Source organism: Rattus norvegicus, chromosome 13 (genome assembly GCF_036323735.1).
Source record: "Rattus norvegicus strain BN/NHsdMcwi chromosome 13, GRCr8, whole genome shotgun sequence".
Taxonomy (NCBI): domain Eukaryota; kingdom Metazoa; phylum Chordata; class Mammalia; order Rodentia; family Muridae; genus Rattus; species Rattus norvegicus.
In genome coordinates this window covers 91444271-91463349 of record NC_086031.1, presented here as the reverse complement: position 1 = coordinate 91463349, position 19079 = coordinate 91444271, and the positions used below count along the sequence as shown (strand labels likewise).

Genomic DNA, 19079 nt, shown 5'->3' with positions numbered 1-19079 from the left:
AGGTGCCAGAGCCATGGGATACCAGCCAAGGAAAGCTGCTGACAGGAAGTGGAAAGGGCCCAGGAGAAGGAAGTGTGCCGCAGTCAACAACAGTGAGTGAAGAGCTGGAGGACACTCTGACATCAGGCTTCGGATGCAGAGTCTGGAGTTTGTCCAGCTGGGTTTTGGTCTTGCTTCGGTCCGGTATTTCCTCACTGTGCTCCCTTCCCTGCGTTTCGGAATGGTAATGTATATCCTGTGCCACTGTCCACTGGAGGTATGCCATCTGTTTCTTTATTTCTTATTTTGATATTATAGGGAATTGCAGTTAAGAGATTGCATGACTCTTAGAAGAGACTTTGAACTTTGGACTTTTAAACATTGTTGAGACTATGATATACCATGGGGACTTCTGAAGTTGGACTAGATGCATTTTGCATTATTTTATGTCTATAAACCTCTGGGGGACAGGGAATGGAAGGTGGCCTTTTGAATACCTATGGCCTCCACAGATTCATGTGTTTGAATGTTTGGCTGTAGGGAGTGGTTCTATTAGGAAGTGTGGCCTTATCGGAGGAGGTGTGGCCTTGTTAAAGAAGTGTGTCACTGTGGAGGTGGGGTTTTGAGGTCTTAAGTGCTCAAGCTGTGCCTAGTGTAAAACACGTCCAGTCTCCTTCTACGCCTTCAGATGAAGATGTAGAACTCTCAGTTCCTCCAGCACCAAGTCTTCCCGCTGTGATGGTCGTGGACTGAACCTCTGAACCTGTAAGCCATCCACAATTAAATGTTTTCCTATATAAGGGTTGCCTCATGGTGTCTGTTCACAGCAATGAAACCCTAGCTAAGACAAAGGGCCAGGGTCTCATTTCCCCCTCGTGCCCCAGAGACCTGACTTTCTTCCAGTAAGTCCCACCACTTAAAGGGTCTACTACCTCTCAGCCACGCCACAGGCTGGCCAAGCTACAGCAAGGACTAAGGTGGTCCCTGCTGCCAGAGGGTGCTCCTTTGCCTGTGAAGAGATGAGCTATTGCCGAATCAGATCACCAATCAAACAGTTGCAAAGGCACACAGAGGAACGGTCAAAAGGGCAAACTGATGGTCTGAAAGGGCACACGCTATCCCATCGCTCACTGAGCAGTCAGTGCCCAGAGCAATGTGCTTTGCTTGGCTCTCTCTGCCATTCCACTGAGTGGGAGCAACCATCCCACTTTCAGGATGGAGACACTGAGGCATGGGCTCAAAGTGATGGGCTGGCTGGTTGTGTTATGATCTCGCAGGGCAAACTTAGGGCCTCGGCCTTTGGAGATGCCAGCCTTTCTCAATCCTCACCCCTGCCTGCTGCTGTCTCCAAGGGGCAGAGCTGCTTCCCAGTGTCAGGTCTCATCTCCTTCTGTCATTCTGACACGTGGAGGCTTCACCATGGAGGCTTCACGGCTCCGGCCCTTTCCTCCACAAGCTATGCAGTGGTGACGAGAACAAGGCAGTCATGATCTGAGGCCTGTGGAAATGTGTGTGGAGGGCAGCCCCTTCCAGCAAGGCATTCTGACAGGGTTCACAGGACAGACACGCAGGCTGCACTCCATCAGGAGGGCCACTAGCTCTTAGCACAGACCTTACTTAGTTCAGTATGTCTTCTCTAGGCCCACATCTCATCCCAGCGATGTGTGGACACTGGCCTTCCACTGCGTTCTAGGGACCTTGTGGCACCTGGGGAACTGTGGCTGACTTGTGTCCTTGTCCTGTGAAGCACCTTCTGTCCTCACAGTGAATGGCTGGTCCATGAGAAAGGACATATCTTTTCACCAGGCAGGTGCTGGTGTGGCATCTAGGGCACAGCAGGACCTTTGGGGCTTGCATGTGTAGGACTACCCCTTCTGGACAGTGGCTGTGTCACTGGAGTGGCTCAGGCTTCCTTCCAAGGCATTTCTAGGAATTGCAGGTGTGTAGGGGATAACAATCTCCATGACAACAAAGAATGGAGATGGAGGTCTTAGGAGACCCATGTGTGCTGGGCAAACACCTCTCTCTTGAACTAACAGCCATGGTCTCAGCCACAAGGCAGGGGCATTACCAGAAACAGCACTTTTTGAAAAGTATGTGAGACTTCATGGTAAGACAGAGCAAGTGGTAAAATACAAAACAACTCTGTAAAGAGAGTGGGCTGGGATGAGCTTATGCAAACAGTGGCAGAGCAAGCTGCCAGCTTGGGTCCTCAGCTTCAGACATGTTTCTGCAAGGAACACTGTGAACGCGAGCCACGTCTCTGCTGTATGTGAGATGGGGGTCTGTATGCAGTGTGCGACTCTGAGTTATAAAACGAAATGAACACTTGGCTACCCAGTGAGGGGCATCCCGCACTGCTCCCCACCAATGCCAACCCTGATCTGCTGTGGGGGTCACCACCCATGTCCACACACATTCCACTGGATGTCTCCCCCAGACAAACTGGAGGTGACTTTTGTTTGATGTCTGTACTGACTGGGTTTGCGTGTCAACTCGACACAAGCTGGAGTTATCTCAGAGAACAAAGCCTCCCTTGAGGAAATGCCTTCCTGAGACCCAGCTGTAAGGCATTTTCTCAAATAGTGATCAAGGAGGGAGGGCCCAGCCCATTGTGGGTGGTGCTGTCCCTGGGCTGGTGGCCCTGGGTTCTCTAAGAGAGCAAGGTGAGCAAGCCAGGGGAAGCAAGCCAGTAAGAAACATTCCTCCGTGTCCTCTGCATCAGCTCCTGCTTCCTGCCCTGCTTGAGTTCCAGTCCTGACTTCCTTTGGTGATGAACAGCAATGTGGAAGTGTGAGCTGAGTAAACCCTTTCCTCCCGAACTTGCTTCTTGGTCTTGATGTTTGTGCAGGAATAGAAACCGACTAGGACAGTGTTGACTGTTTGGTGGAGTGGGGACTGTTTGGTGGAGTGGGGACTGTTTGGGGGAGTGTTGACTGTTTGGGGGAGTGGGGACTGTTTGGGGGAGTGGAGTGGGGACTGTTTGGGGGAGTGTTGACTGTTTGGGGGAGTGGGGACTGTTTGGGGGAGTGGGGACTGTTTGGGGGAGTGGAGTGGGGACTCTTTGGGGGAGTGTTGACTGTTTGGGGGAGTGGGGACTGTTTGGGGAGTGGGGACTGTTTGGTGGAGTGGGGACTGTTTGGGGAGTGGGGACTGTTTGGGGGAGTGTTGACTGTTTGGGGGAGTGGGGACTGTTTGGGGGAGTGTTGACTGTTTGGGGAGTGGGGACTGTTTGGGGGAGTGGAGTGGGGACTGTTTGGGGAGTGGGGACTGTTTGGGGGAGTGGGGAGTTTGGGGAGTGGGGACTGTTTGGGGGAGTGGAGTGGGGAGTTTGGGGATTGGGGACTGTTTGGGGGAGTGGGGAGTTTGGGGAGTGGGGACTGTTTGGTGGAGTGGGAACTGTTTGGGGAGTGGGGACTGTTTGGGGAGTGGGAACTGTTTGGGGAGTGGGGACTGTTTGGGGAGTGGGGACTGTTTGGGGAATGGGAACTGTTTGGGGAGTGGGAACTGTTTGGGGAGTGGGGACTGTTTGGGGAGTGGGGACTGTTTGGGGAGTGGGGACTTCACAAGTGTCCTTAGACAAGTGTTCTTAGCGTCTTCGATGTGGAGACTCTGACAGGACCTTCCTCCCTCTTCTTAGAAGCACATTCTCAGGATGCTCAAACCAACACTTTCCCTGGGAGAGGAGTCTACTGATAAAATCAAGGACATTTTCCAAACAACATATAGATCTTAAAACTAATGATTTTAACTGTAAAATATGCTCAGCCCCGCCCCCTTGCTCCCAGGGAGGCCCTGGTCCTGACTCTTCACTCAGGACTGGGGTTGTGAGCGTCTTGCTATCATCATGTAACCTGGTCATCTGCATGTTGTGGATGAGAACAGAGGAAAGAGTTAGACTTGCAAGCTCACAGGACTAACGGATCAGTGCTTAGAGAGCTGAAGTGAGCAGTGTGTCCCACAGCTACCAGGTCTACTTAGCCTCCTCCTCTCTCCCTCCTTTCCCCTCCATAGCCCACATTCCCCAGGGCAGGGCTGGGCCTCTCCTGTCCTGATGCCTCTGCATAGGCCCTCTTCCAAAACACCTTTGGGAATTTCAAGTGTGAAAGGGACAGCAATCACCATGGCAACGAAGAGGTCCTCTCCATGTCAGAGGCCTTTATTTCAGCCCCTGGCTCCAGGTGAATGGTCTGAGGTGCCTTGGCACTTGATATTGTGGCTGAGTAACCTGTCCAAGTGGCCTCGAAGTCACTCTGTGACACACTGGACTCCCTCCCCAGTGCTCATCTCTTTGTCCCTCCCCATGCTAGACACTACGTCTTCATCCCAGTCTTCTCTGCACCCAGGCCCCATGTGAGCTCAGGTGTCCTGTAACACTCCACACCCTTCCACCCTTCCTATATCCACATTTCTCACGTTTCTCAATGGTACCCACAGTCCCAGCACTCACAGCTGAAATGGAGACAGCAGGATCAAGAGTTCAAAGCTAAGGCCAGACACACAAGAGAGACCCAAACCCGGGCTATATAAAACCCTGTTTCAAAATTACCACACCCTCTGAACCTCCTTCTGTAGTCTTCTGCTTCTGCTTGCCTTTCCAAACTCAGAGTCCCCACACTAGCTAGACCCAAGGATCCTCGATCCTTCTTGCTCCACTCACATCATGTCTGCTGCTCCAGCTCTGTGGCCACATTCCCTTGCCTAGTAACAGGTGCTCACTGTCTGGCCCCTGCATAGTCCTCTCTCCTCACCCAGCCCTTCCTGTTTCAGAAAAGTACTACATACAAATTAAGCACTCTCAGTCACCACTGGAATTTGAAAATCTTGCAACAGGTGAACAAGCAGGAGACTTGGAAGCAGGAATAACTATAACGAATTCATTCGTTCTGTCCACCTCGGCTGGATTCCTCTCACTTCAAGCTCTCCATCTAGAAACCAGAGTAACACTTCCAACCTGACTCCAAACACAGCCAGGGCCTGGTACATGGGCATCCATACCCTGGTGCTGAGGAGGTCTGGGCATAAGAACCACAGCATTCAAACTTCACTGTAGGGACCACATAGCCAAAGTGAGTTATTTTGAGGAAAAAACGTGTGAGGAAAGAACGTGTGTGTGGTTTCAGTTTTCAGTCAAAACAATGGACTATTTAAATGATAGCCATCATTTTCCTGCTCATAAAATGTTTGTTGTTAATCACAAGAACTTGGTTAAATCCTGGGACCACTCTGAAATAAGGAGAGACACCAGAATGGAGGTGAACAAACTCAAGGACAAATGACTGCAAAGTCTAGAGGGGAAGACTATGAACAGGATGTGGGAGCCAGTTTGCAGTACTGTAGAGTATCAACAGCTTAGGAGACCTGCTTTCAGTGAGTACAGGCCTACGAAAGCCACGCACACACACGCATGCACACAAACACACACACACACACCTTACACACACACACACCCTACACACACACACACACACACACACACACACACACACACACACCTTCACCTGTCCTCAAAAACCGAAGTTGATAAGGGGGACGACAAAGACTGCTGGACCATCCAGCACAGAACAAGCAGCACCTGTGGGTAAGAAAAAGCCTCAGCCCAGGAGACAGCAGGTTCCCTTCCAGCTCTACATCTTCTCAAACCACAACTGCACACGGTTTGCTACACTGCCATCTCCCCACACCACCAGCTACACAATCCTAACACTGAGTAGAAGTTTTGAAAATCCAATTACCCTAATTACTGTTGGAGGTAATTAATTTTGGCGACTGAACCATGCTAATTTAAAGTTGTATACTTTGTTCCAGTACTTAAAAACTGCCACTGCATTTTACATAATTCCCTCTCATTAATGTGGTCAGACAGATCACATGATAAAGAACTCATGCACAGGGTTAAAGTGTTGTCAGTGGCTGCTTTGCAATTTAAACGTCCTTGGCTAAAAAACACCCTGGTTCGAAAATGATTTAAATGATTCTAGGGAGTTTACACCTTCAATGGAGAGGCTTTCCATTCCCAGAACTGCTGACCCTCTCTCTTTCTCTGAGAAGTTCTCTGCTGGTCCTGCTGCCTACAGAGACAGAACAGGGTGCTTGAGGGCAGTGGTGGTGGCAAAGGCTGAGCTGGAGCTGAGGGGAGCCTGAGAGACCTCAATGCATTATGAAGAAACTGCCACCAGACTGTGACGGTGGCTGCCCCAGCGAGGCTGTCTGCAGAGGCATTTAGGACAGGGACCTGTGGTGTTTGACTCAGGACTCGAACTTGGACAGGGTTTCAGAGTCCTTCCTTCCTTTCTAGATCTATCTGTCTGTCTGTCTGTCTGTTTGTCTGTCTGTCAATCATCTATCCTCTGAGGTGCTGGGATGGAGCTCTAGTTCTAGGTTACATACATGTTCTATCACAGAACTACAGTGCCAGTCCAGACCTTGTGGGTGTGGCTCGGTGGCAAGTGAAAGCTCTGAGTTACATCCCAGCAGTAAGACAGACAGAAAGAAAAGAAGAAAGGAGGATGAGAGGGGTGGGGGAGTGAGTCAATTTGTCTGTCTTCTGTAGAACACTAAGCATAAGAATTTAGGCAACAGCCTTGAAACAGGTGACCCTCTGCAGCACTCTAGAAGACACTGGCCATGCAGGCTCTGAGGCCTGCAGGAGTGAGGAAAGAGGAGAAACTTCATTCCTCTGCACTTCTGCTAGCTTAGTGGGAAGAACAGATTTGGTATTGTTTTCAAGTCTTTCTAAACTTTCAATCTATTGTAGGCTGGTGGTTTTGTGCAGTACAATATGCACACAGCTGAATTTTTAAATTTCTGTGGTTTTCTGGTTACCCCATGTCAGTTCTTGCCTTGTGGCAGACCAGTAGCAAATCATCTCAGGCCAGACCCAGGAGCAATCACTGGGACCAAAGAAGAGTGCTGGCCTTGGGGTGGGAGCGGAGGGAATGCTCAGTGCCCTCACCATGCCATGCTTTACTGAAGTGGCTTCACTGAGCCTTCCTCTGTCACCTGCTGAGCAGCACATCACCAGGGCAGGAGTTCAGGATGAGTGTCTCCTGCTGCTTTAGCTAAGCCCCCTACCTCTGAGAGTGCCATGGAGCTCCACCATGGAGTTCCTTCCTAGTGCTTCTACCTTAGAGCATCCAGGGACAGGCTCAAATCCTTCCCCTGGCACCGTCTTAGAGGGACAGGGCTACCTGCCAGGCTGAGCCTCAGTACCTTTGGGGAACTGGCCATGGATGGAGGATTCCAGAACACAGAATAAAGACAAGAAGGAGCAGGCCAAGCATTTCAGATTCTCCATTAGGGATACAGGTGGGTAGCAAAGTACCTGTGTGGCATAACCAAGGACCTGGGTTCCATTTCAGGGTCCCAAAAAGCAAAATTGTTTTCTTTGGAACCTTAAAGAACACAGAAAGACACTTGCTTAAAGCCTGAGTTATCCCAACTAGTTTTTCCAAAAGTAGGCCCCGTTAAGCATGGTTCCACCTCTTGAAGACAACAGGGCAGGGGAAGGAGTGTGGCTGAAAAAGCAGCCTGCAGAGCTGAGCCCAGGGCTCAGGGCCATCTGGAGCTGAAGCGGGGGAAAAAAATCCTCCTCCCTCATATCACCTGTCAGTGTCTGCACCCTGTGGCACACAGCTTCTAAGGAGTTGCAAGAACGCCACCCAGAAAATCCACACCTCTCTACCCAAGTTCTGCGGGGACGATTTGCTCTGCCTGGTCCTTTCCTCTCGCTCTCGCCTCTCCACAGCTGTTCTTTCACCTTAAAAAGTTATTTTACGGCCAGGCGGTGGTGCCATGTACATTTCATCCCAGCATTTGGGATGCAGAGGCAGACGGATCTCTGAATTCAAGACCAGCCTGGTCTAGAGTTCCAGTACAACCAGGGCTATACAGAGAAGCCTTGTCTTGAAAAACAAAGCAAAACAAGCAAATGGCCATCGCCTTACTTTAGTTTCCTCATGGGTGTTTTTGCTGGTGGATATGGTGTGGTTCCAACAGAGGCCAGGAGAGGGAGTTAATCCCTTGAACTGGAGTTACAGACAGGAAGTTGTGAGCAGCCTTGTGAATGCTGGGACTCGAACCAGGATCCTTTGGGAAAGCAGCCAGTACTCTGGTCTGTTGAACCATCTCTTCAGGCCCCTTTCTCTTGTTCTCTCTTTAACCTTCTGTTCTTTAGAACACTGGCTGTGTAGCCTAGGCTGGTACTGAACTGTACTCAATGAGCCTCCTTCCTCAGCACCCCATGTCACCTCTCCTGACCTCTCCATCCAGGGACGTTTTGACCACGAAGAGAGGTGCACACCCCCCTGTCCTTTCCTCTTGGATGCCGCAGTGTTTCCTAAAGAAAAGTGAGTCCTTACAGAACTGCTTACTGCCAACTACATTGCTTTCTTATTGCTACAGATAACAAGTCTACCTAACCGGCAGTTTCTTAGCTGACCTAAGGCTACCACCTTTGCCCGCTGCAGAAGAGAACCTTTGCACTGTCAGGCTGCCCTTTCCAATCTGGAGCACTTGACTCTCAGTTTCACTTTGGTGAACGCTCTCCGAAGTTAAGCCAACAATAGTGTTAAAGGAAGATACACAACGATCATGTGTGGGCTCTGTTCAACTGCTGCCTCGGGACTTGGAGGCACAGTGCCCTGTTTGGTGGAGATTCTCTTCTAATAAGGTCCTGCTGCTCTAGAGACCTCCGCCCTCGTGGAGGGTGTCAAGAGATGGCCTCTGCCATGTCCCGCCTACTGGACCATCCTTGGGGTGGCCAGATTGGTCACAGAGGTGTGATGAAGGAAGAGTGCGCCCACGGCAGGGCAGCTGAGTAACCAGATTCAGTCACTACGGTGTATCGATTGGCACACATCTTAATTAGGTTTTAATGCTAGTAATCTGATAACAACTCCTGGCTGTGGGCTAGAGAACTGTTGGTGCTGAAAGCTTTTTATTTAGTTTCTCTTCCCTCTGCACTGAGGCAGCCTCCCTGCTGACCCTTGTCAAAGAACCCCATCTGCTGGTTGCCACGGTAACTGAAGGAGACCAATTGAGCCGAACAGAGCGACTCAGAAATAAAATCTTCAGCCAGAGGAATTCTGCTAAGAGTAATAAATCATTTAGTAAAAGGGGGTCCTCCACACGGGGATGAGTGTTGGGATAATGTGATGGTGTAACTCTTCCAGCTAGAGGGTCCATGACAGATCAAAGTGATTAGACCGGCTGGAGGGCTCCTTTGGTTTCTAGCGGCTCAGGCTTGGAGACCGACAGAGCAGGCCCGGTTACATGCCACTGTGGGTGGGGGTGAGGGGTGAGCTTAACACTTGGCCCACAAAATGGTCTTAGTTTAAGGAGTGGCAAGACAGCCAGCCAAGACTCCCAACAAACCTTACTCATTTTTTTAAAGAAAGTACAAGTTAACCGATGTCCCGAGGGACTCATCTAGGGTCATCTCCAAGCGCTCCAGCCTGAAGCAACTATAAGAGTTGGCCATGCACCCCTTCAGTACATTAAGTGTGACCCAGGATGGTCTCAGAGGGGCCTAGGGGCTTTGCCCCCTAATTTTGTAAGGCTCCCCTGCACTGAATGATGGACTGCACTTTCAAACAAACATTCTGGGTTGTGTGGGCTGTGTTAACCACCAAGCATATCCCTGTACCTGCTATTTCCTTGGGTGGTGTGGGCAGAGAGACAAATGTCCTAACAGCAGATTAGGACAGGGGAGCAACACACTGTACAGGTAGTGTGTGAGGCCTTCTCACCCTGCCGGTCACTCTCCTCACTGGCTGCCTGCACCATTTTAAGAGGCAATGGTCAGGGACTAGGCAAACTCCGACCCCGGAGAATACAGGAACTCATCCTTGGAGGTAATTTTCAGCCAAACCAAAGGTAGATTGTGTTTCCTCCCTTCTGGATGCTGCCAACAAACTGCTTCTGCCTTAGTTTTCAGAGAAGAGGAGCAGCTGTACACTTAGACCCCGCAGCCCGCCGCCTGCTCTGAACCCAGGCCGCACCCCGCCCAGATGACCGCGACCGCTTCCAATGCGGCTGGCCACCCCGTGCTGGGCAATTGTCCTCCTGCAGGTGCAGCCAGCCGCAGGGCTCTGCATAGGCCACTGGGGCGCGCCCGCCTGCTCCGCCTCTGGATACCAGCGGCTTGGCCAGCACCCCCTGCCCACCATGAGAGGGCCGGCACCTGGCAGGAGTGGGCGCCAGCCTTCAGGGGCCCGGCTGGGTGCCTAGCATCTGGCTAGGGAGGCTCCACAGGGGCTCCCCGGGCCTCTGGACTTTGGCAGAAGGAGGGGATTAAAGCGAGCTGGCAGTTGAGGGAGATGGGTGAAAGCTTCATTAACTCCATGCTCACGGCCCAGTTTCATTCTCCTGAGAAGCAATGAGAAAAACAGGTTGATTCCTCCCCCCCCCCCCCCGCAATGCTAGAGGTGCTGTGAATTTGTATTTGCTGTTCTTAATTTTAATTCCTTATTTGTAAACAAATAAATGAATCATTGTTTGTTGATGATCATGGACAACCCAAATTTTAATTAAAGAGAAAAAAATCTTGGCTAATAGAGAGGCCAAAGAAATATTACAGCCCGTTTTAATTTCTATGTAGTAATTAAGCTTCTCATGTGACTTAATTGAAACTGGCAAGACTTAAGAACTCACTCAAAGAGGTGAAAATCAAGAGGTGCTGGATGACCCCCCCCCCCCGTGTGGGTTTTAGACCAACCCTCCAATGTGCCCTGGAAAACAGTACTGTGAGTCCTGAAAATATTTCCAGTGGTGGTGTTTTATGCCAAGGCTTTCGGTCTTGATTTTTGCCCCTCTTTACAAAGTTACCACGAGTTTCATTTCTAAGCCCTACTTAGAAATTCCCCTCCAAATGCTTTGTCTCTGCCCACTCTCCCAAACTCCCCTCAGATTTCAATTCCCAGACACCCTTGAACTTCGCACACAGTGCCAGTCTGAGCCTGCACGGAATAATCAGTGTATTAATTCCACTCACAGACAGTGAGATCTCTCTAACACAATCTGCCCAACCTGAACTCTTTCCTTCAGAAACGTTTTGCTTTTAAAAAGAAACTCCCAGCATGATCTCCTGAGAAGCGACATGTAACAGACAGTGCATGTGGTGCTGGGCATGCGGCTCAGAATTACAAGAGAATTTTGGACTTTGTTTCTTCAGTTCCATGTGCATAATGTGCATGTGGCCGAAACTGACATCAGACATGGAGAGGAAAAAGCCTTGGGGGGAGAGGGATGGGAGGGTGGTGGGAAAGACAGAAAATATGTTGATAAAAACAGTAACTTCTGTTAATCTACATTTTCCAGTCACTGTCTTAATTAAGAATGTTAGGGAATATGTTACAGTTTAATTGCATTGTTTCAAGAAACTTCAAGGCTGACAAATTCCAGGCTGTGTACACTTGGAAAGAAAAAGGGATCAGAGTGACAGTTTCTTCTAATTGGTGAATAACAATCAGAATTAGGCTTTTCACAGATACCGGCCCCCAACGAATCCCAAATTCACCAGACAGAGCAAGAATATCCTAACGTTTAACATGTTAGCAAGAAATGGGCTCTGGAGAAAAGAGAAGCAGGCGTGTTTCAAATGTGTAAGAGCACAGTATATCGCAAAATACCAATAGTTAGTTAAGAATCACCACAGGATTTCCAGATGACCCCATTTAACAAGAACAAAGCCAGAAACAACGCCAGTTTGCAGATGATCCCCACCCCTAACCCGGCTCTCTCCTGCTCCAACCCAGTTACAGAGGCCCTGGCTCCCATGCTTCTCTCTGCAGGAGGTTGTGTGTTGTACAATGGACAAAGAAGAATGCGCTGTCACAGCTCACGTCCTAAGAGACGCTGTGGTAGACACATACTTTACACAGCTCTGATTTTTCATGTTTTTATTATTGTGGTGTGCATGAATATATATGAGTATGGTATGTGTGTGCACCTGTGTGTCTGCATGCATGCGTGGTACATGTGGAGATTTAGAAAACAAGTCTGTGGAGTTGTTTCTCTCCTTCTACCTTTATGGGGGTTCTGGGTATCGAACTCGTCTAGACCACCAGGCTTGCACAGCGAGTGGCTTTATTTACTGAACCACATGGTCAGTCAGTTTTAACCTACAAGCTGCTTCCTTTCCTTGCTTCTATTTGGGGGAGGGGCTGTACAGCTGGGGTCAGACAAGACAGGCGAGGCATCAATATTCAGTATGCTCTGTTCCCACAGGGCTCAGAAAGACCAGGAACTGACCAGTCACTCTCAGCTCTCAAAGTTTAATGAAATTTTGCTTAATGATTCTCTCAGGTCAACCCACTGCTTCCTTGGCTGTCCTTAGCCATTTGACCTTCTAAGCCAACTTTTGACACATCTGAGCCTCAGAGTTAGTTATGTACCCTAGAGGGAGTAGACCTAACTTTTCTGGCCACTCTAGATTTTGCTGCTTGTACAAAGTTCCCCACTCAGCAACAGAGCACAATGCTTGCCTTGCAATGACCATGTGCTGCCTGCGCCCCAGGCCTCACTGCTCAGCTTATGCTCATTCTGAACTGTAAAACAGCATCTGAGCTCCTGGGTGAGCCAGTGGATGTCAGGTGTGGCCCAACAGCCCAGTGACGTCACTGGTAGAGACAGGGAGATCTCCATTAGTGGCAGGCTCTGCTCTCACGGGCTCCTGGCGACCTTCACAGCATCTCCTGGAGTCAGGATGGAAACACCGGCCCTTGGGAGTTAGACAGGCTTCCTGCAGAAGGCATTTGTCCCGGCCCTGAGAACTGTAGGACTGAGCCTGGAGCCCTGTGGAGGACAGAGGGACAGCACACAAGAGCAGGCCTGCAACATGGCTAATTAATTACCAAATTGGGGGCAGAGAGGAGAGTTCACAGGGGCCTAGAGCCCAGGAGAACCTAGGCATGTAATTAACAGTTGAAAAGTTCTAGTCAATTCTCAGAGTTCCAAGAACATTAAAAGCATACATAATGCTGCAGGGAGGGAAGCAGCCGCCGCCCCAGGGCCAATCGCCTCTCCAGCAGCGGCAGGGCTGCTCCCCTGCTCCCAGGACTGTTTGTTCCATTACACAATCTCCTGAAGCCATTTAGAGAGAGCTCAAACAACTGCCTGTACCAACGCGACACATGGCTTCCCATTCCGACTCTTTGCTAATCCAGACGCTGCAGCCATCTTTCTTTAAGATGCCATATGGTTGGCAGAAGCCTGCAGATCTAGCAGCACATCTGCTCTGCCTTGCTCCTTCCCTTGCTCCACCCCCAACAAAGGAGGGCTAGGGAGGCAGCCCATGAGGAGGGCTCCCGTGCCCCTGCCCGGCTGGAGCTCCTCTCACACACTGTAGCACAGCAAAGCTTTTAAGGGATGACTAGGAACTATTTGGGGGTCCACCATTTTTAACATTGGGGCATGGTGATTTTCTTTTCTTTTTTCTTCTTTTTGGTCTACTGATGATCTAAAAACAAGATTTGAAAAATAAAACATAGAATCTTGTTTCCCCCAAATTTGATTATTTTAAAGCCGGTTCTGAATGGTCTCCTGTGATTCTTGCAATGCAGTCTTCTACCAGAGAGCCTCCACCCTTGCTTGAGTAGTTTCTTTTTGGTCAAGGAAGACAGACTCACTGAGGGAGGAACAGATCCTGAGCTGGCTTTGTTAGCTAGCATAGCGGCTGTATGCTAATGAGGCAGCTCCACAAGGGGCTTTTTTGGTGTGATGAGCAGAGACTGTTGACACTGTTGAAATCCTGGCTCTCCTGGCCTGTGAGTCCATGGGCTGTCTCCTTGGAATCTGGCCCCCAGTGAGACAGTCTATTCAACTGTCTGATGACTGAAACCTGGCTCTCTCTAACTCTGAACAGTTTGAGGGTGGGGGAGAGGGTAGAAAATAGTCTATCAGGCCCATGGTCAAAAAGACATCAGTGAAACCGACAGAGTTCTTCTGCACAGATACATAAGACAGATAGATCCTTGGGGACAAAGGCCATAATGAACAGAGTCCTGAGAAGTGCGGGTGAGGGGTACAGTGACACTCAGCACATGGGGCTGCCCCCACTGCCACATGAGGAGCAAACTAAATGTCTGACCTCCTCGTAATTTGGTTTGCACCTTGTGTTGGTTAACCACACGCCATTCTTCATGTCTGTGGGAATGTGGTAAAGTCAGAAAGGAAGTGACTATCCTGCTGCGGCCAAAGACGGAGAGCAGGGGAGGGGAGAGACACGCCTTGGATGCTGCACATGCTGTCTGAAGCATGACTTTCCTTGTCCAGAGACCATGACAGACAGATTCTCATTTCAGTTTGACAGAGGAGGAGACTTATGTTTGGAAGGAGGGAAGGAAACAACATCAAGGAAAAGCCTTTAGCAAACTTCTATAGGTAGGAAGTTTCCAAATTCCAACACCCAATGTAGGTCTCATTAGGGATCTAGGTCTGCTTATGCTTACGACCTTGTTCATAGGGTCCATACTGTGAGCAATAAAGCCAACTGGCTATCATCAGTATGCAGACGGGGTATCGAACTGTAAATTCATTACTTACAATCTGCAACATGGATAAAAAGCTCATGTACCTGAAATGTAAAACATAAGGAATGGCCCGAGAAGCACAGAGCTCTGTGACAGGAAGCCAGCCACAGCATCCATGCACACACAGCCACAGCATCCGTGCACATACACAGCCACAGCATCCGTGCACATACACAGCCACAGCATCCGTGCACATACACAGCCACAGCATCCGTGCACATACACAGCCACAGCATCCGTGCACACAGTCACAGCATCCGTGCACACACAGCCACAGCCTCTGTGCACACACAGCCACAGCATCCGTGCACACACAGCCATAGCATCCGTGCACACAGCCACAGCATCCGTGCACACAGCCACAGCCTCTGTGCACACATAGCCACAGCATCCGTGCACACACACAGTCACAGCATCCATGCACACAGCCACAGCATCCGTGCACACACACAGCCACAGCATCCGTGCACACAGCCTCAGCATCCGTGCACACACACAGCCACAGCATCCGTGCACACAGCCTCAGCATCCGTGCACACACAGCCTCAGCATCCGTGCACACACAGTCACAGCATCCGTGCACACAGCCTCAGCATCCGTGCACACACAGCCTCAGCATCCGTGCACACACAGCCTCAGCATCCGTGCACACACAGCCTCAGCATCCATGCACACACAGCCACAGCATCCGTGCACATACACAGCCACAGCATCCGTGCACATACACAGCCACAGCATCCGTGCACACACAGCCACAGCCTCTGTGCACACGCAGCCACAGCCTCTGTGCACACGCAGCCACAGCATCCGTGCACACACAGCCACAGCCTCTGTGCACACACAGCCACAGCATCCGTGCACACACAGCCACAGCATCCGTGCACACAGCCACAGCCTCTGTGCACACATAGCCACAGCATCCATGCACACACACAGTCACAGCATCCATGCACACAGCCACAGCATCCGTGCACACACACAGCCACAGCATCCGTGCACACACACAGCCACAGCATCCGTGCACACAGCCTCAGCATCCGTGCACACACAGCCTCAGCATCCGTGCACACACACAGCCACAGCATCCGTGCACACAGCCTCAGCATCCGTGCACACACAGCCTCAGCATCCGTGCACACACAGTCACAGCATCCGTGCACACAGCCTCAGCATCCGTGCACACACAGCCTCAGCATCCGTGCACACACAGCCTCAGCATCCGTGCACACACAGCCTCAGCATCCGTGCACACACAGCCACAGCATCCGTGCACACACAGCCACAGCATCCGTGCACACAGCCACAGCCTCTGTGCACACATAGCCACAGCATCCATGCACACACACAGTCACAGCATCCGTGCACACAGCCACAGCATCCGTGCACACAGCCTCAGCATCCGTGCACACACACAGCCACAGCATCCGTGCACACAGCCACAGCATCCGTGCACACAGCCTCAGCATCCGTGCACACACAGCCTCAGCATCTGTGCACACACAGTCACAGCATCCGTGCACACAGCCTCAGCATCCGTGCACACACAGTCACAGCATCCGTGCACACAGCCGGCCAAGCCACCTTGAGGTTAGGGTTGCAAATGTGTTCTGTCTTTAGAATTGCCTTTGTGGCCTAGGGCTGGGTGTTATAAAGATCAGTGGTTTTTAATAAGTTGATATGAAGGAATATAGCACATTACATCAAAATTATATGTCTTAACAAAATCCAGGCAGTAGATGCGATACTACTCAAAAGAAAATATACCAGCCCAAACTAGATAATAAGAAGTAAATCCTTCCTCCCACGATGATGAATACAACTGACTTACTAACACTCTTTTGGAAGAGTTTCAGGAAGACGCGGGTATACAGAATGACAAATTTGCAGGTAAAAAAAAAAAAAACAGACCTCGACTGAAATCTGAGCATGACCTGAGCAAATCCTTGGAGACTGTCCTTGGTTTACAACTAAAGTAACACTGCCTGTCCCACAGGACGGTCAGGAGAACTGGACAGTCCAGCGAGTGCAGCCTGCCCCACTGTGGACCCCGTAAGTTTGACTTTACAGGTACCGCAGTTGTTATTTTAATGGCTGCTGCCAAGCATAGACAAAGTTCTCTCTGTCTGCATTAGCTCATTCAGCGGAAAACTGCTCTGCTAGGTGGGAGCCTCTCTTCCATCTAATGAATGGAGCAACTCCAACTCAGCAACAAAGACAGGCAGTGTTAAGACTCCAGTGCCTGCAGTCTGACTATGTTGCTCAGGCTGGAACCGAGTTCCCGGTTCAAGCAATCCTCCTGCTTCAGTCTCTCAAGTAACAAGGCCTCCAGTTGTGTGCCAGGGTGCTCAGGTGTATACTGAACCCTCCCCTATGCCAAGTGTTTTGCCACCCAGTTGATCTTGAGATTAACGCCACCACGATGCTCACTTTACAGAGACTTAGAAACACTGTCTTATTTCATAAATAAATTAGCCAGCGTCCAGGCCTGACCATAACACTAGGTCTCTCTCTTAAGCCCAAAATGCTAATAATGAAAATAACAACGTGAAGACAGGATTAAAAGGCAAACTTCTGTGAAAAATCCTGGCTCTGGTTCTATATATTTGCTGCCTCGGCGTCTGATGATACCTAAAGCATCTGATAGGAAATCTCCTAGAATATAAAAAATTACGGTGTTACCAAAACGTCCATGTGCGCCACCTCATTCTAGAGCATTCTAGGGCAAACATTCCATGTGTAATACCTGCATTTAGCCTGTATGTGGGCTGCTGGCCACAGAACAGTTAAAGAGTAAGGCTGCATTCTTTACAAGCGAGAAGGACATGGCGTCTGCATTTGACCACACCCCACACTCAAGTGCACACCAGCAAAGCTGTCATTACATCTCTGGAACCTTGTATAACATCGCTGTAGCTGTCCAAGGTTTCTTTCTGTGAGAATAGACTTTTGCTAAAAATTAGCTCTCGATAGAATGTTTCCAAAGTGAAATTATTTGCAAGGCGTTCTGGAATGTTGGGAGGTTGATGACCAGATGCTAACATGAAGTCTGAAGCAGCGAGAACAGAGCCTGGTGCACACGCGCACCTCAGCAGACAGCACTCTCCAAATAAAGCCACTCACTTCCCTTCCAAGCTCAGCTCCTGTTTCTGGTGGAAAGAGGCAGGAAGCTGTCTTCGCTGTGTGCTCTCAGTCTTCCTGTGTCTTCTATGTCTATCAGCCAAGCCTCTCTTGCTCTGGAGTGGTCCCCTCTAGAACCCCATTGTCCAGGGCTCTGATTAAACGGCAGGCAGACATTAATCCAGTTAAAAGTCAAATAGGAGCTGAAACAAATGTAGGCAGTTCCAGGCTCCAAGATAACTAACTCGGGTCTGTTGCCAGAGCCCTGGTGTCTAGTCCAGGAAGGCCTGTGCCCTGGAGACTCGGAGGGGCTTAGTACTAAGTACAAGGTATCCCATTGGTGATATCCCTGGAATATTATTGCAGGCATCTTTATGAAGGAGTACCCTCATCTCTCCAGGTAGACGTCTACACAGTACCCGTCCAGTAGAGGGTATCACTCTGTTCTCAGAGGCTGACATTTAAAATGATTCATCCTCAACTAATTCCATATGCTGCAGAGTCCTGGCTTGTCCTAGGAGATCCAAAGTTTATTTCCAATGTTGCTAGCAGCTGTGGCCAGGATGAACTTCCTCCCCATCAGACTTGTTAGTGCTTGTCTTCCCTAGCCTGCCCACTTGGGATGGGACCTGGAGGCTTGCTTTCCTACAGCACCCTGCATCCTGACTCACAGAGCACTTCCCACAAGCCAGGCACTGATCTGAGCACTGCTGTGCCGTGCTCAGTCATACAGATGAACGTAGACCACAGTGAGCATCTGCTCTACGTGACAGCACACAAGTGGCAGAGTGGTAGAGCCTTGGTTTGAATCAAAGAGATGACGTACGTGTGTGTGTGTGTGTGTGTGTGTGTGTGTGTGTGTGTGTATTACTATGTAGTCTTGGCTAGCTGGAACTCACAAATTAAACTGGGGTGGCCCAGAACTTACAGAGATCCACCTACCCCTGAATCCTCAGTGCTGGTGCGCACTAAAGCTGTGCCCCACCGTGCCTGGCTTAGACCACGTGCTCCTTCCTTAGGCGTCTCAGAAGCATTACACAGCAAGCTGTGTGTGGCCAGTTCAGAGCCAAGGGACTTGTAGCCTGCAACGGCCTCTCTGTACCTAATTTCCTCAAAGTAACAAAGACCCTATCTATCTCACAAGGTAGACAGGAAACAATAGACATTAAATAGTGATATGTGCCAGCCAAATGTCAGTTATGTTCCGCTCCCTCACTCCTCACTGGCTGCCATCTGTCAGTACTAACTGGACCACTGAACGGAGCTAGGATCCTTTGCTCTGCCAATGAGAGACAGGGAAACACTCACTCCTGCTGTATTCAGGATGTACACACCTCCCACAAATGGTCACAAATGGACTGGAATGGCAGTAAAAGAGCCAACCCCGGGGAAAAGAGAAGGCAACAGTCACCACACCGGGAAGGGACAAACAAGAATAGCCCTTTCCTCTGC

General features: G+C 50.1%; 1 protein-coding gene across 22 annotated transcripts in view; it reads right to left on the bottom strand.

Annotated features, from left to right (window-relative positions):
- Positions 1–19079, bottom strand: part of Sdccag8 (SHH signaling and ciliogenesis regulator SDCCAG8) — a 231469-nt gene that overhangs the window by 54906 nt on the left and 157484 nt on the right. For 6 of the 22 annotated variants that reach the window (XR_010056919.1, XR_010056920.1, XR_005492248.2 and 3 more), the window contains one exon: positions 269–19079. This exon is cut by the window's right edge. The exons of the other annotated variants lie outside the window; for them this stretch is intronic. The gene's annotated coding sequence lies outside the window, so the exon portion shown is untranslated. Of the gene's footprint in view, positions 1–268 lie in introns of those variants that run through there. 22 annotated transcript variants of the gene reach the window in all.